At 45.3% G+C, this 22,939-nt stretch overlaps 1 protein-coding gene across 1 annotated transcript in view; it reads left to right on the top strand.

Moving 5' to 3' along the window:
• The window catches only part of P3H2 (prolyl 3-hydroxylase 2), a 67,305-nt gene that overhangs the window by 13,462 nt on the left and 30,904 nt on the right, over positions 1-22,939 (top strand). The gene's annotated exons all lie outside the window — the stretch shown is intronic.

Below are 22,939 nucleotides of genomic sequence, written 5' to 3'. Positions count from 1 at the left end.
ACTTGCAGTTTTATACTGTGTAATGGCACAGCTGTATCTGTCCTTTAATCTGAAAGCACTGAGGTGGAGGTTGTTAGGATAAATGGAGGGGAGCATGACACAAGCAGAAAGAAAAAGAACTGAATTGGTACCTATACTTGCTGTGGACCAACTTACTTCTGTTCTAATGACTCAGCTTGGTGCCTGATGACTTACTAAAGCACAACTGCATTGTGCATTGAACCGTGTATGTTAAGTCCAGCGTGTTGGGTTTTCATTCTGCACAGTGCTTAGATGTGACCTGGCAGACCTCATGCTTATGCACAGCTACTGCCTGATAGTCCCAACTGTGTTTTATTTGGGAGTGTGTGACCCAGACACCAGAAACAGTCCATGAAGCAGGAAAAGAGTGACTGGGTTTGCTCCAGCCCAGCACTCCATTCCCTGATTTGCCCATCTGTGGAATGAGTTTGATGTGCAGTAATTACATACCAGGCACTCGGCATTGTAAGACATAACTGACATCACATGTTTGGAGAATGTCAGATGCGCTGCATGATGTCTGTGCAGTGTGAGTGAGCTCCAAGGGGACTAGCACACATAAACAGTAGCAGATTAATTAAAGATGTCCTGTGCTGCAAAAGGCCAATTATGGAGTGGTTTGCTCAGAGTCAGTAGTGCTGCCTGGCTTATTAGCAGAGCATGAGCTAACTGTCCTCTCAGTGGAGACAGTCATACAGCAGTGTGACCTCTCATAACTGTCCTGTGTATGTAAGAAAGAGGAGACGTGTCAGCCATGCAGGTCCAGGACAGGCCAGCTCCCTACATGACCCTTTGTTAAAGCTCCTTTGCAGACTGCAATGCAGTGTCTGTGTTCCAGCAGCACAGGACTCCATTCAGCAGATGTTTGCAGTCAGGTGTTCCTTACTACCTTTGCAGAGATAGTTTTGACTTTGGAACCTTCAGTATATATTATTCCAGACATCTTTCCCTGAGCTGCTGCTAGTGCTGTTTAAAGGGCCCTCAAACCCTGATGATATCCCTGGAATCTGGTGGAAATTGAGCATTTCACATGGGTGGGAGTCCTAAATCATTACTAGGCTGCAGAATAATGGTTTTCCTTGTTTTGGGCCTTAAAAGCCTGATAGGATCACTGTAGGAAATGTGACTCAAGGGTTTTCTTTGGAGTGGTTTCTGAGTTACAAACATTTTCTGATTGGGACCTGGACTGAATCTAGAAAGCCAGCTGCCTTGTCCAGAGGCAACAGCTTTCATTTCACAGGGCAGGATCATCTGGCCATGGATGAAGGGTCAAGTGGGGATCTTCAATGTCCTAAACACAATCCCATTCCTCTGTCACTTCACCACCCCTTGTCGTAAATCCCATTCTATAGCACACCATAAATTTCCCTGGGAATCTGCTCAGCTAACCTCCTTATTCCTTTCTGCAGAACCTCATCAGCAAAACTCCTAAAATCAAAACAAACTAATTACTGCAGGGAGAGTCAGACCCATCCTTACAGCCCAGACTGTCCCAGCTGTGCTGCTTGAGTAGAGTCGCTGAGAGGGACTCTCCCTTTGCATCAAGACTTTATCTATTTTTCATATTGCTTTGCTTTAAGATAAAAAAAATCACTCCTGGGAAAAAAGTTATTTCAGCATCCACTGAGATTTTTTTTTTTTTTTTAAAGTTGATATTCTGCTTAATTCCAAATCCATGAGGTGAACTGAAATTTCAGCTCTGGAGCATGTTTCAATTTGTCTTCCAGCCATGAGAGAGTAAAAAGAGAAGCATAAGTGAGAGAATAGTGGGGCAGGGAGCAGAAACAGCAGAGGGATCAGGGGAAACGGGTCACAGCATCAAATGTATTTGTTAGACTCCTGTGCCAAACTGGAGATGCTGTCATGCTGCAGGGCACTTGCCTGTAGCAAGTTTTGAGGAGGATGAGTAGTAAAGGATTAGGTTTGTTTTGAAAGGAGGAACTTGCCACAAGGTAGGTTTTGAACTTCTTTCTGCAGAAAACTGGAGGAGGAGTTGATGCTGGGACTGAAGCAGCCAGGCAGGCTCCAGTGAGGCTGAGAAAGAGGGAGCTGAAGGTAATAATCTCACAGGGTGTCGACCCTGCACAAAGCAAACAGCTGTTGGTTATATCTCTCAACTTGTCAGGTGTCTTGTCTGTGTCATGGTTTTGAAGGCCATATAGCTTTGCTTCCACCCCTAAAACCTGTGTGCCACTGTCTGGCAAAGCCAGCACTGTCACACAGGGGATTTGGTCTTTCTCAGGAGGACTCATCCTCCAGGCCAGCTGATCAGAGAGGTTTAGCCAGGGTTGCTCTCAGGTACTGTGCGTCGGGTTTTCACATCACTGCAACGTATCCAACATTTGCCCTTTTTTTTTTTTTCCTCGATCCCTCTAGAAGATTTCATGTTTACAGTATAATTGGTCTAGAGGAAGAAGCATAGACACATTTCTGAACCACAGTGACATAGATTGTTATAGAATAAAATTCACTATGGAACTGATTGGTGTTTTGATGGGCCCCAGGTTAGCAATTGGGAGTGTTTTAGCCTGTCCATAAACACCTTTTCTACTACGAAGTGAGGCTTTCCAGGAGCTTTTGGCCTTTGCTTTAGCAAAAGGGATACACCTACCTGGCACAGGATGCAGTACCCCAGACTCTGCTTTATCCGAGACATACATCTTTGTATCCAATTACACAAGTGTCAGTGTATTAAACTGCTGTGTGATATCTTCCACAGAGCTGTGCAGGGAGGCTTGTAAATTTGGGAGATCTTGGAGCTTGGTTGTGCCTGCACACTCATGTGCACTTGGGTGCAGAGATTTAGGAATGAGTATAACAGTTGTTTTCTTTGAATCCTTCATAGTTCCCCAATAGAAGTAAACTTGGCAAAAATATGGCACCGTGAATTTGTAACTGTTTGCTTCTTTGTTCACATTTGCTCATATTCCCAGAGGAATGAAGTCATTTATTTGATTTGCCCTGCTACTTCACACTCATGCTTATGAATGGCTGGGACAAGACTGGGAATATGAATAGCCTGGCCACATGTGGTTTTGAAAGACGTGTTCACTTGCACATTAGTGTCCGAATAGAGTAGCTGGCTCTGAAATCCTATCAGTAAGGCCTTTGAGTAACTTAAAACCCTTCTCGTAGATGCTTAGAATTTCTTCCGCTCCTGACATTGTGTAAACCTCTGTTGAAGTTTCATTACCTCAGTAACCACAGAAAAGCAGCCAGCCTTTTCACTGAAACCTTCCCCACAAACGCCTGGATTCATTCCCCCACTCCCTTTTTTCCCTGAATGTAGAGCACAGCTTATTGTAGTTTAAATACAGGGTAGGAGGCCAAGACCGCATATGGATCTGGGTGGCATCGTGCTAAAGATGGAGTAGGAATGTGTCCTGTCCCCTGGCTATCTCTGTGCCCCTCTGCACTAAATATGGAAGGTGACCAGTATAATTTTCAACATAAGTAGGATATTCAGTGCTTTCTTTAGAGTAGCTTATAAAAAACCCAGTCCCAAACAGCTGCTGTTTCATGGGCCGTTCTTGGTATTTTCTGTGCTTCAAATAACTCCAGAGCTGCTTCTTGTGCTCCGGTGAGACATTTTCTCACTTTCTCTCTACAAGTTGTTACAGAGCCTTTTGTATTAATTCAGTGATTCACCACTGGGTTAGCAGAGCACCCTGGTGTGGGCAGTCACAAGATTTCTCTGTTGCTTCTCCTCCTGGGTGCCAGTGTTCCTGTCAGAGGAACTTCAGCCCTCCCCACACTGGACCATGTCCTATTTGGCACAAGCATCCCCTTCCCACATTCACTACCAAGCTGCATCAAGGTTGCTTCCAACCATGACTTCTCCTGCTACTGGTAGCATAGATCAGAGGAGTTACCCAGGAACAAAAAATGTATTTTCTTCCCAATTTTTCACCTCCTCTGGTTTCACCCCAGAAGACAATGACAGTGTATGCCACTGCTATGTAGGGAGCCTGAAATCTCTTGTTAAAAATTTCAGGCAAACTTCTGCCAGTAGCCACTACATGGAGCTGCTGGGGGACTTTCTGTTGCTGTTGAATATTGCTAGGACTCAGGAAAGATTTTTATTTTGTAACTTTTTTTTTTTTTTTTTGAGTGGCTTCACCACAGAAAACTGAAATCAATGGCAAACTGAACATCAAGTGAATAGGTTTTTGATTTGAATCTCCCAAGCTTCCAGTTTAAATCAAGTTCTACTTGCTGACACTTGGACAGGCAAAGGAAAGACCTTTTAAGGCACCAGGCAATGCATTGTATGTGTCTGTCCCCAGACACTCTCATTTCCATTTTTTTTCCTATAATCAGACACCTATAAAATTAAGGGATTATTTTCTTTGGCACAAGATCAAGCCTATTTTCAGAGGCATCCAGAGCTGTTCCAAATGCTGCAGTTACTGCTTTGGGGGAATTGGTGCCAGGCAGCTGCTCTTCATTTTTAGGGAATTTAAGGAAAGTTCACAGTGCTTAGCTAATGTTTTATCTTTAGTAAAGCCTCTGTTTTCTCCCCTCGAGGTTCATTAATCACATTATTTGTTGATTAAGCAGCAAGGTAGCAATCAGGAAGAAATGATTGACGTTATTTGCTTATATCCAATACAAAGTTGTTGAAGCATGAAAAAAAAGATGAGAAGGCTTCTCGGTCCTGAGGAAGAAAAGCTGTTACTTCTGGCTGTGCTGTGGGCAGTCCAAGGCAAGCAGCTTACCTTAGCTGAGCAAATAAGCACACAAGCTCATCTAACAGCTTTCCTCTTTAATCGTGGTTATAGCTCTTCACCCTCGCCCCCCCAACTAATGATTTTTTCATGTGTAATCTGTTCAGAGCCAATGTGCAGTTCTGCTCTGTGCCAGTGGATTGGATGCTAAGAGGCAGTAACAGGCGTAAAAACTTCTGGAGTTGATGGACTTTCATCTCAAGGAGCCTGCAGTGCTTGCACTGATGTGGTAAATAAATTACTGAGAGTAATAAGTACAAGCTCAGCAACGTGAAAAGAGGAATGAGAGTTCCCTGCTCTTGGTTTGTGACTGTGGTGAGGATCTCCTGGGCATCAGACACTCACCACCCTGATAAGATGACAAGATATGAAGGCACTAGAAGTGTGTTCATGTGCTTTGCCACAGATCACATCATATCTTGCTGGAATGATTCAGTTCAGAAGACTAAAAGACCCCAGTAAATTGCCTTCCATTAAAAAAAAACAATCCAAAAAGCAGTGTATGCCAGAAGGGTGGCAGTGGTTATGGACTGGCAGGGCTTCTCTCTGCCCTGCTCTGGACAGTATGAGTCTCTACTATGACTTGAAATCCATCCCTCTTTCTTAATTTTTAAATTAATTTCAGTGGTGTAGGTACAACTTCTCAAACTCCTGTGCTGGTAGGTTTGCTCTGTGCATTTTCATTGCAGGTAACTGCAGAAGGAAGGAGGCTTCACCACACCCGGGGATGGGGCTGAGCTGTGGGTGTTGGCGGCAGGACAAGAATTATCTCTTCATTAGTGAGCTGTGGGTTTTTGATCTACACTTCTTGTGGGGCAGCAGGTGTGAACTGACACCTGCAATTCGTGTCCCTCCCACGCCACATCTTTCAGGTTCACCACCTGACACTTTGCCACCCTGTGATTCTGCTTAGACCTAACCAAACCCACAAGTGGCGTGTAAGGGGGAAACAACTCCTGATGCATAAGCACTCACATACGAGAGAGACCAAGAGGCACACTCTTGGTCTTTCCCTAATGTTTCCAAGACACAGGTTTGCCGTGTCTTTCAGTGGATGCTGCTGTTGCCACTGAGTCCCTCTGTGGTTGTCTCAGGTGTGATATGCAGTAAACCCAGCAATGAAGCCATTTTACCATAAAAGCTGCGATGCTAGAGCTGCTCCCCTGAGACAGCTGGCATTTCACACTCGCTGCTGAGAATGCCTTGTTGTAATCTTTTAGATAAGGAAAGTATTTTTATTGTACCTCCCTTTCACCTCTGAATTCACTGTTTGCTCAGTCTTGCTATGCCACAACAGCACATTTTTGCAAGGAGAGGAGGAGGCGGTTCTTGATTACCACAGATGCTGATTTTACCCCTCACAGCTTGCTGAGTCAAGCAGATGCAGCCCAGACATGATGTAGGTCACATCTCAGACTTCCCAGATTTTTCCACCCTTGCAGACCTCCCAGTTGGTCACTGTGGTTTCAGCAAAAAATAGAATTAAGGGACTTGATTATCCTTCAGGGAAAGAGCAGAGGAAGGACCTGGATTTTCATGGCATCTAGTTCTGTAGGAGAGCAACTAAATAAGTTTTCAGAAGCTCTGAGTACTGACAGCTGCCATGACTGAAATTTCAAAGGCAAACCTTGATATTGACACTTTCTGACTGTCATGTTTTGGGCTGTGTACTGACTGCTGTGGTATCTGGAGATGTGAAATCTTGCTGGGCTGGGAACTTGCTGTGGTGCTGATTTAGAGAGGTTATGGGGAAGATGCTAGAAGATTCCTTCCTATATTGTGACTTTTGACCAAAAAAGATTGTTTCCGGGAAGTGAGTTGCTATACTTCTTTCACAACTTCGGTTATAAGCAACCAGCCTGGAGCAAAACCTGGAAAATGAAGAGAGTCATGGGCTTTTTCATTCTCGGTTGTACACAGCCTCTTCATCTCAGCCCTTGAGAAAGAACAGAGCTGTGGTTTATTATTTTCCAGCTCACAGCCAAGGCAGACTAGTCTCATGGAAACTGGATCCTTGCGCAAGGAAAATATAGAGAGTGTTAGTTTGTTTTCTTTGCCATTTATCTCACTGGAGAAGAGGAGGTGAAGAACTGGAAATGAGATAGGTATATCATCCCCTGATTAATGTGAACTGTCTAGTGTGTTTTGGGATGAATCCCAGTTTCCTTTGGTTATTTTTATCATAAAAGGTGTCAAGTGCTAATCTTAATTTTATCAAGTGACTTCTTGATGCTTTTCATACAATAGATGCTTCAGTTGAAATATCCCATCATGAGGAAACAATCAGAGTTTCTATGGATGCTCAGGGTGGGGAGTGGTAATTAGGCTGAAGGTGGAGGTACCTGCTGACGACAAAATGGTAAAGGCAGTGGTGCATGAGTGGCTGCTTGCCTGTGCCTGGCACGCTGATCTTGCACTAGAGATTGATTTTCTGCTCCTCTGTTTTCAAAGATGATATCAGTCAAGCAGCTTTTTTCATCTTCCCTTTTCCCGTGTCTATACCATTGAGTTCAACAAGGTGCCAAGGAGCAGCACGAAATCAGAGCTGATGCACTACCTGGACAACACAGGGCCCCTTTGAGTTGTGGTTTCAGGAGGGGGCAGAGTTGAATGAGAAGCAATTTCCTACCTGGAATTTCCTGTTTGGGTGCTGGGAAGGTTGTTAGGGATTCCAGTCTTAATTAGGAATCTTCTGTTTCAATTAAGATCTCTTCCAGATAAACTCGAGTGCAATACCAGGTGTGTCATAAACTATTCCCTGCAATTGTGTTCCTTTGAATCTCCTTGCAATAACAAACTATGGGCATGCAGTGTGGAAACCACATTTGTATTTTCTAGGGAGAAAACCTATTTGTCTCAGGCTTTTTGTTATTGCTGTTGTTACTCTTAGTAACGTTTGTGTGTACTAGAAAACAGATGATTAATGGTATTGTGGGAGGGGGCAGTTTTTGTTTTTAGGCAACTGACTCCAGAGCAGCTGTATCCAGTTGGAATAAAGGTCCCCAAGAATGCCCATCACTGGGCACTCAAGGAAGGACAGAAGAACATGGTCAGAGCACAAATAGGATGCTTGTTTTCAATATAAAAGGCAGTTAATAACTGCAGTGATTCATCAAGAACTCAGGCAAATACTAACTCCTGGGAAATTTTCTAAATTAAAAGTGCTCAAGATCTTTCAGAAATTCTCAAAGGTCATAATAGATTCATGCAAATGTGGCATTGGGAGGCAGTTAAAAAACGTACCTAATCCAACCACCTGCTATGAGATAGGTACATGCCAGATATTTATTATATGTGTTTTTAAAATCCTCCTGAGGAGAATCCTGAATTCCCAGAGGAAGATGTCCTTGAAGTTATGAATTCTTTTTCCTGATACCTAGATAAACATTTTTGCATTCTACAAATTAAGTCAGTGGCTATACTCTGGGTCCTAATCACTTTTCTTTTTATATATCAACCTGTTATGCATTTGAAGGCTGTTTTCAGCTCCCCTCTGTGTTTTCAATTCTAGCTTGGGAAAGCCAGCTGCTTTCAGTCCTCCCTCCTGGACCAGACCTTCCAGGGTCACTTATCTCTTGCCTTTGTTCCCTACCCCAGCTCTGCTGGTTGTGTATTTAACTTGCTTCCACTTTCCCCAAAGCATAGACTTTGCATTTCTTGCTGCTGGTGTCCTGCAGCGGGAACGGTAAGACTGATGTTATTGTGAGAGATGCTGTTTGCAAGAGCAACCCAGGTTCTTCAAGTTATTCTGGCCCTTACATTTCTGCAGAAATTAGATATTTGCTTTGCAGGTGTGTCCTTTGTGTTTGTAAGTTCAAGACTAGTTAACTCTATGCAGGGCTCAAGAGGTAATTGTTCCTAGAGGAGAGTGCTTGTGAAAGGGCTCTTCCTACTGAGGGAGACCAAGGGGAAATGCCGCCTGCCTGAGAACGCTGACAGCATGTGCAGATGTTTCAGAGACAATAGGATGGACAGAGACAGCATTTCCTGTCAGAGGTGGTTAATTTGCTGAGGAAGTGGGTTTCAGGGTCAAAAGAGCAAGAGCAGAAGAGTCCTGTGGGTGGTTTCTTGTGGTATTTTTCCAGAGGAGACGCTGATTTAATACTTCCTGTTGTTCAGTGGGATTCTCCAGTTCCCAGGGCAGGAGAGTTTGTGGTGCTGAGCCCTTTTGCAATGGTGTGCAGTGCAATGGCCACGCGTGCTCACCTCGACAGCAGACATGGGAGATGCTAGATGCTGCTGCCTGTCAGTTGGGTTGGAAAACACTGCCAAATTCATGAGGAGGGTTCTGGAGAGCAGGAGCAGAGCTGCAGGGTATTGCTCTGGAAGGAGATGGCATTCAGGGAATCTCTTGCCTTGCTGGAAGCTGATTAACAGGATCATAGCAGGGGGTCTGAGCGAGCTTCACAGCACCATGAATCTGCAACTAATGCTGAAGTCAGTGAGTGCCGTAGAGTTTTATTGCATTGCCTGTGATCACACTTATAAGCAAATTTCCCTGCACTGGATAATGAATTATCAGATCCAGACAAAGGAAGTCTCTCATAATTCTCTTCCTCTGAGGTAACTCAGATTCTTTGTGAATTAACTTGTTTTACAAACTAGACGCACAGGATATAAAAACAGTGGTTAAGAATCTCCTCCAAGTAGTACTCTAGTGGATGAAAACTTAATATAGGTCAGATAGCTGTGCTAAATCCCATCTATTCAAACTGGATATCAGACTTTCTGTTTTTCTATATCTCTTCTCAGATGCAAACATCAATAAGCAGCTCAACACGTGTCTGTTGCAATCGTGTCAGTGTATAAAGCCACACAGAATGTGTGCTCTTTTGAGGTGAAACTCTCTTTATAAAACTGAAGATGAGTTTTCCACCTTTACCCCCTCACTCTTTTATCTCCAGAGCTGATAACCTGTCTTCACCTCATCCTGGCTTCATACTGACCATAAACTGCTGATAGACAATAGCGGACCAGTCTGTAAGTGAGTTGTCACTCTGGAGCAGGGTCATCATCCCTCACCATTGCAAAAGTGACAGATGTTTGATAGTGTTTGCTCTTAATACATCTACCACCTTGTAATACTGATTTCAAACAGCTTTACATACGCCCTTTTTACTCTGCTTACATTTGGTTTTACTGAAGAGTTCCAGTTAAAAGTGAAGAATTTTAACTTTCCTTTTCCATTATACCTTTTTCCCTATTCCCTTTTCCCTATTTCCTTTTCCCTTTTCAGTCCTGTAGTAAAGTGAAAGTTCATTTGTTTATGGCTGATCACATTTTGTCAGCCTTCCCAGCAGCAAGTAGTGCTTGGCAGGGTAATGCTGAGGCTGTGTGGGCCAAAAATTATAAATACCTTGCAATTTAGATCAAACGCTCCCAATTTCAATTTTTATAGGGGAAAAAGTATTGCTTCATGTTACAGAAGGGAAGTGGAAGAAGTGGAGAAAATCAAATGCTTCAAGCAAGGTTTTGTCCAAGTACAGAATCCAAACAAATGCTGTCAGCTGTGGCCTCTACAGTCAGAGGCAATTTGGGAAGAGGACGTGAGCTCTGCAGTGTAGTCCTGTGTCCAAGGACTTGGCTTTTCTGCTGGTGGAGGACAGGGAGAAGGGGCCAGTGATAACTTGAAGATGCTGTTTCCAAAATGAGAAAGCCTTCCTAAAATGAGGGATTAGATGACATGGGCCCTTCACACTGATTAGGTAAAGATTTGGGGAGAACATGGATAGGGATAGTTGTCCTCCATAGGTGACCTCTGCAAGTGATGATAAGTTATGGAGAGGAGTGCGCATGCAGCAAGGCCAGTCTGGAAAGCATTTTTCCTGTAAATTCAGGATTGCAATGAAACCTAGGAGAGTGAGAGGCATGTGTGTGTGTGGCATTTATCCTGCAGAGTTTTGCGACACTCCAGGGTTATTCTAGAGTGTTGACTGCCTGGATTTATCCCTTCAGTGTAAACCACTAAAGTTCCCACCAAGCATGAGTCTGTGCTCCTCAGTGTTTCAGTGGCTCACCTGTGAAATGAGGCTTGTAGCCATATAATAGCCATAAATGCATTATAATTGGAAATTTTCATAATGCATACATATCAAAGAGGCCTGCATAAAATTCTGTGTGAGACTTGTTGGAAAGAAATTTTAGTTGGAGATGAGCAGTGATTTAGGGGAGAGATGACAGTAGGGGTTGTGTAAGAGTTGAACTGGTGCATTCCTACTTTGTTAATTGAGAAAATATCTCGGGGAAAAAAACCCCACAGTGTAAATTTCTATGAGAAGTTGGACACCACCAATGTTTAAATACCCTCTTTGTTTTTGCCCTGTAGTGTGAAAGAGTAACCCCATTCAACAATATATTCTGATTAATGTGTCAGTTTCCTCCTCTGGAGCACAGAGATCAAAGGTTTTTAGAAAATGCTTCCTTCCCACACAGAGGGCTATTCCTAGTATTATTTTTGGAACTGGGGTTACCAGAAGTTTTCCACAAAGAAGATTGCAAATCTCAGTGCTCCATGGGCCATCTGCTTAATTTCTTTTTTTTTTTTTTTTTCCCCTTTCTTCTTTTTTTCCTTATACATGAGACATTTTGGAGCCTGTACGTAATCAGACAGTCATGTTGACTGATTCTGGCGTGTTGCAAAATGAACACCTTGTAGCCTGGACCAGATGTGGGGAGGCTAATGAGGTGTCTGTAACCAGTGTGAAAACCTGAAGCTGCAGCAAAAGTTTGGAATTTGATACCTCTTGAGGTAATGGAAATTAGTGCTTTAGGCAGAAGAGAAAGTGCAGATTTGGGGGAAAATGCTATTAAAGGCAATGAAGCCGTACATGTATTAGAAATCAGGGATGTGACTTTGAGAGTTGAATATGGCTAAAAAGTGAGGTCCCTGGAAAAGCTTTCATGATGTTTTTTTGAATTTGATTATTTTTAACTGCTGAGAAGACATAGCTTGCAAACATGGAATTCAAATCCATAGTCCACTTGCACCTGGAACATGTTTTCATATCTTTCATGGAGATCTTGAGCAGTACTTGAGGGGACTGTGACTTGAGTCTCTGGGCAGGGTCTGGAGCACAAGAATGAGTGTGGATTGTGGACCATGAGGAGTGACACAGGCAGTTCTCCCTGCTGGTCACATGTAGGTAAAAATGGGGGGCATTAGAGAAAGAGATTTTTTTTAGAGCCTACCACGGGATGATGGATTTTCTTCTCCCGTGGCAGGAGCAAGAAGACTCAATTTTACAGCTGTGTGTTGTCACTCTCACTCATTTTGACATGCTTGGACCTCCAGCCCCATAGCTCAGAACTGCTAGTGACTCTATTTTTCTCTTCTTTTGGCGTCTCCCTTGGAGTGTGACAGCCTGTTGGGCAGCACGAGAAGGAGGGGCAGAACTAGCCAGTCCCATAGCCAGTCCCATAGCCAGTCCCATAGCCATCACCTCGCTGGTTCTGAATCCTTGAAGTGCTGATCATGGGGCACATCCCACCCATCCCTGCATAGCTGGGAGTCTGCATGCCGTCTTTGCAGAGCTAAGGCAGGTCCCCTATGTTCCCAGTGCCCATTGCCTCCTTGAGAGTTGAGCCCAAGGAATGGTATTGGGTGGGGCAGCCCATGGAGCACAGGACATGCAATGCCCACTGTTGCCCATGTTGATGAAATCAGGGCTGTCCTGAGCTGAGTTTTAATCTGGAACTTGCTGTTTAGTGTTTCCAGTGATTTCAGGCTGTAAAGTTCTCCCTGTTCTCTGGGGTAGGATTCCTGCATACTCGCAGCATAATACAGGTGTTGTGGGCTGGAGTGTGGAGCCACTTGGGACTGTCCTGGGGCTGCCAAGCTCCACTCAGATATCCAAAACTGCACTTAAATTTGAATGCAAAATGTTTGTAATGGCATGCTCATAAATAGCAAGGAATGTTTTATCACCCCTTGAAAAATACAGGGAAAACCCACATAGCTTGGAGTGTTGGGCATTGCATGTGTTACAACTATCTAAACATAGGAATAACTACTTTAAATCATCCTTCTTAGTTCAGAGCTTTTGCTTTCCTTTAGGAGAGGGCTCTTCATTTATATTCCTTTGGGAAACTCTGCATGTTTGTTTTCTTCTTGTCTGTTTGGCATGCTGAAGCTAAATGATGTGATTGACCTTTAGGGTTACAGATGGTGCCCGGTTTCCTATCCTTGTTAATTTAGGATAGCTGCAGGAAAATCTCAGAAGCACAGAGGAAGATACTACAGATAAAAGCAAAAGCTTAACAGCTCGAAGAGGTTCAACACTTTGGAAATTTGTAAATATTCAGCTGGGAGAAGTGGAGCAGGTGTGTGTGATTTATTGGTTGTCCTTGGCACCCTTTGTCTGTTTATTGAAACAGAGCAGGAATAGCCATCACCTTAAGAAAACAAAACAAAACAGGAAATCTTTCAGAATTTTGCTTGAGGCTTCCCTGAATGCATAGATTAGATGGCATCCCACTGAAGGCCAAAGGCATGGAGAGGAGGCAGAGGAGGCATAGAGTGCAGCCCCGTGCCGGCACTGCTGTTGCATGTCGCTGCTTCCTAGTGGGTCACAGCCAGAGCCTCGGATGCAAACCTCCAAGCATTGCTCACTTTGCAGCTGCTGAATGTGTCTGTGGGAGAGTCACTCAGCATTTTTCTCAGGGATTTTGTAACATGTTTTCAGCACCACATGGATCACATGGAGTCCCTGGTTCTTACTGGAGCGAAGAGAAAAGGCGGGTCCGAGTCCCTGCCCATGTGATGGAAACCTCACGTTCCCTGTGATCTGCTAGGCCCCTCCCAAGGAGTTTCTGAGGAGGAAGCAGCAATCTCTGAATTCAGCTCCAAAGGACTAGGGAAAACCAGCCTTTCCCCCGTGCGATCTGCTGTAATAAACACCAACCTAGAGCCTGTGGGACAGATGGGTAAATCCTCCAAGAATGTGCTGAGAGAGACCACTCCATGTCGCTGGTTTTGGATGGCTTCGTTAGTACAACAGTGAATATTCAGTGAGGCTATTCCTGTTATGTCTCCCGGGCTCTGGTTTAACCATCAGACAAAGCCCTGCTTGGTGCAGCATCCCTGCCTGCAGCTCTGCCCTGCAGAGCTTAGAAAGTCGAAGCTCTAATGGAGCAAAGCCAAGGCAATTCACTGGAAGGCATGGGGTAATTAATGACAAGGCTGTTTACATATCAAGTTCCCCCTTTCTGATGCGCTGATTTGGCACTTTGAACGCAGCTGCTGGTTTAATGCTGAAGCCGGCCTTTTCCCAAGGAACAGCAAGCTCGGCTGTGAGAGAACCGCTTAAAAATGTGTTGCCTAATTGCTGTTGCTTAATTAATGGTGAGAGCATGCCAGCTCTTCATCCTGTCTGTGTTAGAGAAGGGAGGCAAGCAAAGCTGGGAGGGGGAAGCTCAGAGAAAGCCTGGAGCATAGTGTGTTTGTGCAGGTCTTAGTGGTTTGCCAAATGCTGCTGAACTTTTTCACTGGGCTGCAAAATGCTGTTACAAATCTTTTTTTCTCCAGTCCCTTCTCTCCCACATAGAGCTAACTCTGAGAAGCAGCAGCTCAGTATGATATAAATTGGAAGGGAAAAGGTTAGGCTTAACAAGTCACAGAATCACAGAATATTCTGAGTTGGAAGGGACCCTCAAGGATCATCAAATCCAACTCTTAAGTGAATGGCTTGTCCTGGAGGTTTATTTCTGGCTATCCCCATATTTGCATTTGAGCATTTGCTTTGAGTAGGTGTCCTTGGTAGCCAGCATCTAGGGCAGCAAGTCAGCATGGAGCAGTGCAGCACCAGCAGAGTTACTGGCATGGGGCTGGAAGCAGAGTGGTTCTATTTGTGTACACTGTGGAGTTAGCTGAGAACCTCTCCAGGCAGAACTTGTTTTAGCACAGCATCCTGGAAATGGGTTTATTTAGTCCCAGCTGCATTGCCCAGATGTCTGGACTGAGCAGTCCTACTGCTTCCATCTCTGGTTAGTGTGTGCTATGTGTGGTCAGGTGTCTCTGCACCCAATGGGGTGGACATGCCTGGTGCTTCACCATTCTGCCTCTTTGGCTCTGATTTCTCAGGACTTTTTTTTTTTTTTGGGGGGTGTGTGTGTAGTATTTTACTACCTTGCACTACTGAACTTTGATGTCTTGAGGTATGAAAGGCTTGTACAGTCTGAGCCTCTTCACCAACTGTGAAGGGGTCCTCTCCCAGGAAGCTGGAGGCCAAGCAGCATTGGCCTGGCTACCCTGACTGGTGGGAAGTGCAAATGGGAAGGTGTTGACATTCAAACTCAGTCACCAGCTCCCAGCCAGCATGTTTTTAGCATTACCTGCCTGCTGCAATGGAAAGGCCACACTCAAGCAGAATATCCATATGTGGGTCTTGAATGACAGCGGCCTGGGTGAAGGTATGAATGAGTGGGTGTCCTCCTTTGCTTCCTGGAGATGAATATGCAGCTCCTGCCCTTGGAGTTCAGAGAGGGGTTTAGATCCATCTGCAGAAACGTGCTGAGCCTCTGCAGTGGTTAAATGGATGTTCAGGCTTGGAAGGAAGGACTGGAACATAAGATCAAAGGTAGATTGATGAAGCTGTGGGTCTCAGACATCTGCTAAGTGCATCACAATTGGCTGTGCTGCAACACTAAATTCCCAGTGCCTCTTGCAGAAGAGAATTCCCATTGCCTGCATTACATTGCAGCCCAAATACACAGGCTCTGCTGTGCTGCAATAGGGTTTAATTTCTTTTCCAGACCAGCTTTTAATCCACTTATTTTTCAGTAGACCTGTTTGAACATAAATGAATGCAATTAAATGTGTGTTTCCCAGTTGGATGAAGGCAAAGTAGAGGAAGGCAGCTGGCCTGGAAGAAGACACAAAGACTTCGAAACAAGCTGCTGTGAGATACTCTTATGTCCTTTTTGGAGTTAGTGAACATCCAGTGAAGAAGATGCCAGGGAAAATGTGCCTTATACCCATATGAATTGCCTTGATCAGAATCCTCCTGTTTGTTGCAGAAGTGCGTGGGACTCAGTAGGGGAAGTGGTGAGGAAATTAATGTCTTTGGGATCTCAGTTATTGCTATTACGTGCATGTAGGAGTGTGAACATGTTGTGCTATTGCTGTAGATCTGTTGCAGCTGTATCATCTGGTGAGGTGCTGAGCAAAGAGCTTTGAGGGTCAAGGAGTATTCGTGTCCTTCAGTGTTTTTCGGGATTTGATGCAGATGAGTAAGCTAACAAGATACCTCAGTGTGTGTGTGTTATCACTCCAGGACACCAGTTGGGTAATCAAACTCCTAATGGAGAGTGCCAGGACACAAAGATACAATGAGATGAGAAAATGAGATGAGAAGGACCAAGTCAGAAGTCTAGGTTTCTTCCCAATTATTTCCTCACCACCCCCCCTTTTTTTTTTTTTTTTCAATTTCAGTTAAACACCACCTGAGCTTTCAAATTAGAGGGTTATAGTAGAGTTGTATTCCTCAGTGAATGCAAGAATGGATCTCATCAGCATCAGAGCACAAGGAAGAGGCATAGTTTACCCTGTTCTTTTCCAAGAAACTGGCAATTAGCAGATTTACAGGACAGAGAAAAATCTGCCATGGCCAAAAATAATTCCTCCTCTGTGACCAACCAGGATTGGGTGTTTGGTTGGCCATCAAGTCATCACTCACTCTGCTGTTTGGCTTGAAATCTGGAAATCTGGTGTCATGAGTTTTAAGGATACCTTTTGAAACATGAGGGTACTTGCTGTATCCTACCAGTGGGTTCAGCCTAATCTGAGCATCCCTTTACCTCTTGTCTCCTTTAGGATGTGCTGGGAAATATGTCTTTTGATGATGCAGAAGTGGCATACAATGCAAAGTCCTCCTTTGCACTTCACAGGATTTTTCAGGGGTGTGAGAGGGAAGGAGATGTAGTTTTGGCTTTCCAGGCAATGTGGTTTGGGTCTGTTCTTAGCTGCTAGTTAATACAAAACAGTCAATTTTAATTCTCATGCTGCTATGAAGACAGTTCTTTTTTTCTTGTTGAAGTGTGGGTAGACTGAACTGGACCCATGTCCGCGACTGAGTCCTTTGACTGGTGTGAGAGTGGAGCCCAGTGCCTCCCTGTGATCAGATACAAACCTGAGCCTGCTACATGGACTGAGGAAAAGGAATCCCACAAATCTGTCCATGCAGCTAGAGTTGCCTAAAAAGACCTCCTGGAACTGAATCTCTGGTGTGCTTGCCCGTGATTTTGGTAGGTGAAGCAGGATGTAGTTTCATTGTCTGAGTTCAGTACATTCAGAATCAGGCTGTGAAGACTTTTTGATGAAAATCTTTAAAGGAAAAAACCAACAGTTTACCATCAAATCTTCTTCCCAGGACAAGGTTCTTCCCAGGGGAGCTCTTCAGCATGCATCCACTCATGCTGGCACCAAATCAGTTTGACATGAAGGGAGACACAGGGTGCTGCTGGGAGTGAGTCAGTGGCCAGCCTGTGCATGGCAAAGGTGGCCTGGGCTCAGAGTCAGCTGCTGGAAGGGAAGGTAGCCTGAAGGTTAAGGGGTAGTTAAGCAGTTGATACCCCTAGAGTCGTTGGCCACTGCTGGCTGCTAGAAGATGATGCATGTGTCTTAAGCTCTGGATTTCTTTCTCTTTTCATGCAGCCAATGCTAAAGCATTCATGCACACTGAAGAAGCAGTGCAAAAGATCATGTCTCAGTCTGCAGAGGACCAGTTTTGTTTCAGCTGGAAGGTCCTAGGGTCTCTAGCATCTCCCATCAGTGGAACTGGGAGAAGGGGCAGGAGCAATGTTTCTGAGGTTTTGGTGATGTGTGGTGTAGCTGGTTTGGTCCTCCCCGCCGGTGGCAGCTGAGTGGGTACAGAAGCCGTGCTCGAAGCAGTTTGCTCACCCCTGTGGTGACAGCAGCGACATCAGGCTGCGTGTGGAGATGGAGCACAGCTGCTCAGAGCGGGTGAAAGATGAGAGAGCTCCTGCCATGGCCTCTTCAGGCCTCTCGGCACAAATCCCAGAGCTGCTGCCTCAAAGCAGCAAGGGGGGATGAGGTCAGGGAATGGGGGTGCAGGGAAGCCAAGAACCCACAAGCTGGGGCAGAGTGACCTCCTGTTCCCTTGATGGGGGCAACAGGGCAGAGAGGGGAGTCAATATTTCCAGTCTTGGCTTTTAAGCCTTATTGCTGCTGCTTTCAGAAAATTGGTTTGGCCAGAGGAGCTGTAGGGGAGCTGCAGACAATGACTGCTCACATTTTCCAGCTGTCAGATACTTAATGATATTAACTCCCCAGCCTTCCCCAGCCTTTTTTTTTTTTTTTTTTTTCTAATTTTATTTCTTTTCTCTCTGGCACAGCCAGCTGAAGTGTTGCCAGCAACCAGCTAGACCCAAATCCTGGCCCCCACCATGGCTCTTCCACTGCCAGGGACCCTGCTCTGCCAGGCTGCCCTCCAGCAACAAAGGGGTTTCTTGCTCAGCAGAAGCAAAGTGCCTAGTAGCCGAGGTACCATGGGTCTCTGGTCTTTCCCTCCCCCTGAGAAGTTGTAAATGTACATTAACCTGATGGGCGTGTGGGAGGGAAGTGTCTCCTCCTTGAGAGCAAGGGAACAATTTGTTTTGTATATGGAAAAGGCATCTGTTCTCTGCACAGACTATTGAAAGCAGCAAAAGCCACCCAGTCTTAGCATCCCAGAGGAGGGGAGGGTGCAGGGGTTTGCCAGCTAGTACCTTACTCACCCACAGCCGCCAGTGACCCTACCTTTAACCCTTTGTAGTCTCTTCCTGCAAAGGTTAGCAGGTTCACATCACTCTGTGTCACTTCCATGACCTGTCAGTCACTGGCCTGCAGGGTCAAGGGAACCCTGGGCAGGGTGAGGTTTGGGCCTCACACCCTGGGTATTTCCAGTCATTTTCTTGAGCTCTGCTGGTGCTAGTTTTGGGTTGAAGGACAGCTGAGCTGGAGAGTGTACTAAGTCCTGCTGCAGTCCAGTTTGTTCAGTTATTCTTGTGAATTAACAGACAATTTACATTCAGCCTTTCCTGCTGGTAAGGGTGATGAGGGAAGAGACATTCACCACAGAGAAGAAAAAGGAAAAATACCATTGGACTCTATCCAGTGGTTTGAATTCCAGAGCTGAGGTGCATTGCACCACTTCTAAAGGGATCCTTTCCACCCAGCTTTGACTCCAGGCATACAGTTTGACCTTGTTATAATGCATGCATTATATATAAATGCATGTAGATCTGTAGAGTTTGCATGCTGTCACAGCATGCTGCTGCTGTGTATGAGCATGCTTGTGTGTTTAGATGACAAGAGTTATAATGCTTGAGGGAGCTTTGCCTGGGAACATCCTGAAGATTTACACTGCCCCACTGCAGGGTACCTGCTAGGTATGTGCTCTCATATGCATGCTGCTTCCCTCCCATCAGGTGCTCTGGATTTTGCACAGGATCTGCAGTAAAAAAACCCCAAAGCTCATTAGCTCATTTAAGAACATTCTAGAGAGTTTCAATAAGTTGCTTCAATTATTCTTTGTTATTCCTGCTTTTATTTTTTTTCTTTTTTTGTGCCATGGAAGTAGGTAGTCACAAAAAGTCAGTGCTTTAGTTTGTTAATCAGTGTACAGGCATGTCAGCAAACCCTCCCTGCTCCAGAGAGCCCAGGCTCTGTCTGGGCTGTGGGGTGCTGGAGTGTGATAGACCTAGAATGGCAGAGCCATGGCATCGAAGTCTGGCAAAGTCTAAGCTGTCATTCTGTGTAGCAGCAAGGAGGGTCTCGATTTAAGAGCTGAGAGCGTATGGGTGACACTCTTGAGACAAAATTCATTGCTGGGGTTAAATGCCAGCAAAAGCATCTTTGATGCCCTTTGCACTGAAGAAAGTGCACTTTAATGGTTCTCAGAGGTGGCAAGTGAGGTTGTTCTTCCCCCAGCCATTAGAGTGGGCAGCAGGACCATCCGGCTCCTGTTTCCCAGGGGCTTGCTTTAGCCTGTAGACACTTGTCAGTTTACCGGCAATGCAAAGGCAGGAGCGTGGGAGGATTCCCATAGGGTGGTGAGTAGGAGCTGACAGCTTGTACCTCACAGACCTCCCGATGTGCAAGAGAAAAGCTCAAGTATTAAGGCACTTGAGGGTTGTTATTGCTACAGACCCCACATTATTCCAATCCACTTCAGCTGAGGCTTCTCCTTTTTGCATCATTTTGTTTTCTGCTTGACTCCTAATGAAAGCAACATGCTATTTTGATATTATTAGAGGTAGAAAGGCCTAATCAGTCCTTTTCTTTCTTTGACAGTATTAGCCTTGCTTGCCTGTGAGCTGATCCACCCTGCCCAGCTAGTCACACAACAGGATTTCCCAAGGGCTGTGGCACAGCATCCTCCTCCCTTTCCCGATATTTGTCCCATTTACCAGGCTCAGAGGGCTGTGGGAAAAGGTCAGCCTGACTTTGTCATCCTCCTTGCTCTGAACTGACACATCCTGAAGTTATTAACTTGGTTATCAAATCTCGGCTGTGGGCTGAAACTTGGTGAAGAAGGTTTTGGGGCCAAGTGTGTGTGTGTGACAGAATATAATGGATTTTCCTGTAGGATGCATCCTGGATCAGGGACATAAACACAGCAAGAGAGTTCATCATCACCATGCCTCCAGATTTCTTCACAGTAATGTGATTTACAGGCAAGGCACTCATCCTAGTTCAGATTTCTTTCACCAGTATTTGTGGGCTGTGGTTCACACTGATCTGCTGTGCCTCTGACTCCTTCTTGCCAGCTAAACACATGGTTGAGTCTTGTTAGGGTAATTTATTACAGTAGTCAAAGTACAGTAAGAGAAATATGGATTTCTCCCTGGGAAACTTCAAAGGTCCCCCTCCCCCCTCTGCAGATTTGATATTACAATCCACGTAAGCTGTGGAGTTAACCCACAGGAGCAGCTTTGAAGAAACAGGCAAACCTGGAGCAGCTGCTTTTCAGGCCAGCTTCCCTGGGGTTGTATTTTGAGCTCCTGTTAACATTAGGAAATTTGCCATTGACTGTCATGGTTCTAAGTTTTGATGCTTTCCTGCACCTGTATTGTGAGGTAAGAACCATCCAGCCCTATATGTAGTGGTTGGAGAAATACCTGAGGCATGTGTTACTACTTCTAATGTTTTACAGTAGAGGGAGAGAGGGAAACCCACCCAGCACTAGTGTGGTTGGCAGCACCCTACAGAGCATGATGACTTGCTCATACAGTGCATTGGCTTGCATACTGTGTGCTAAATGGCAGCCTGGACATGGTCATGGCTCCACTAGAGCAGATGGTGAAATGCTGGAAGGGCTGTTTCACTTGGGTAGAAGAAAAGGTCACTTGGCCAGAGCCCGTCCGTGTGTTGGTTCAGCACCGTGTCGTGCTCCGACACCTCTCACACTTTGTGTACCCTTTCTCTTATTTCCCTGCTGCATACAAGCCAGGAGAGCTGAGGAGGATTTTCTTTCATTTCGTTTCACTAGCTTTCTAATTTAAGTCTCCCTGTCACTTCCTCACTTCAGAACTACTTCTTTGGCAGGGTTGGGAGAGTGAGTCACGGCCGTGGCCCAGGATCCTGCCTCCCGCTTTGGCCAGCGGTGCTGCAGCTGGGCCAGAGCAGATCTGCTGGTGATGCTCGTGTGTGCCTGATTGCTGCAGGGATGGAGGCACTAACCTAGAGCAGGGAAGGCTTTGCTGGTGAGAGTCAGTTAATAAGTTAATGGGCAAAAACACTTATTCTGATGTATAAGACCAGACCGTTTTCTGATGTGTTGCTTTCCAAGGAGAGGGCTGTGTGCAGTCACTTGGTAACTCCAGCAAACGTCTCCCAAAGGCAGGATCACTCTGAAAAGCAAAACTTTGTGGGAAATGCATCTATACAGAGGCTGTCTAAGATCATGGACTGGAAAATGAAACTGGATTGTAAATGAAGATGTTCTGTAGAGACTAAATGGGTTTTGCAGAATTTGTGCTGAATAGGGGTAGCCTTTCCATCAGTCTTGTAGGAAACATGAGTTTTGTTCTTTCTACTGGTATCTGAGTATGTGCCTTGTGCTGAACCCGTTGCTGGAAGAAGAAATACAGTTCCAGTTGCCAGCAGAGTGAAATACAAGGTTTCCTGGAGATATCCCTCCTGGTTTCTATCATGGCAGGACTCTGTGGGCCAGTCCTCAAAGACTTGTACCCCATTGCTGGAAAAAAAACCAGAGAAAGTAAATATGCAGACCCTTAGAAAAACAGCCCAGTAATTTTGTCAGTGAAAATGCTAGTATCTGCTTCCAATAGGAAAGAGAGGGAGTGAAGCAGGGGGGAGGAATATTTTGTTTCTGGTGCATAATGTTAAAAGCAAACAAAAGGCCCCTCTTAGGGATAAAGGAGAGTCTCAGAAGTGCTGTAGTCTGCTTGAGGCATGCAGAACTTTGTCCACAACCTTGAGGACTTCCAGGCTAGCTTCAAGCATCGTGCGTGTTGGCCAGGCAACAATGAAGCCTTTGATCACATTTTGGGTCAGAGCACTGTTTTTGTTGAAGGGGAAAGGGAAGGGAGGCTGGTGTTTTGGTCTTGTATCAGCAGCTGTCTGTGGTGAGCCCCAAATGCCTTTGGTGGGTGGCAGGGCTGGCTGTGGCTTCTCTATACAGGCTGGTTTCTGAAGCACTGAACCCACAACAGTGGGTTTGCTGAAGAACCAGTGCCCTGCAAGTCTTGAAGTGCCTCTGTTGTCTGCGGTTTCAAAGGGAGCTTTTAAAGTAACGTGGGAGTCTATGAAATTGTCCTGCTGCGATGTGTCAGCTGTTGACACAGCAACATGACAGTATGTCATCACTTATTTCCTGCTTGAGAGATCATAAAGCCTTTTTGCATGATTTGGGCCCATCTGTTTTCCAAAAGCTAAGCTTTATTGTATCCCTCTCACCCTCACTGTCCTCCTTTTCCAGACTTGATCTTTGGTGCCTGTCCTGAACCTCGTTCATGAGCTCTCTGGGATGAGGGCATCTCAAAGCCCCCAGTTGACTCGGGCATGGGAGGAGTTACTCGCCTTCTTGTACATGTTTGGGGCTGCACTGGCCAATTGGCACAAAGGGCCCTGCTCTGAGCCATCTCTTTGGACTTCTCTCGTCAGATATTGAAGGAACAACTGTTTGGTGGTAGGGCTAGCAAAGAAGACTATTCTGTGCAGTTAATGGACA

Source organism: Empidonax traillii, unplaced genomic scaffold (genome assembly GCF_003031625.1).
Source record: "Empidonax traillii isolate 1590-97213 ecotype Southwest subspecies unplaced genomic scaffold, ASM303162v1 scaffold138:size3245559, whole genome shotgun sequence".
NCBI lineage: Eukaryota > Metazoa > Chordata > Aves > Passeriformes > Tyrannidae > Empidonax > Empidonax traillii.
This window is presented reverse-complemented; position numbering and strand designations above follow the sequence as displayed.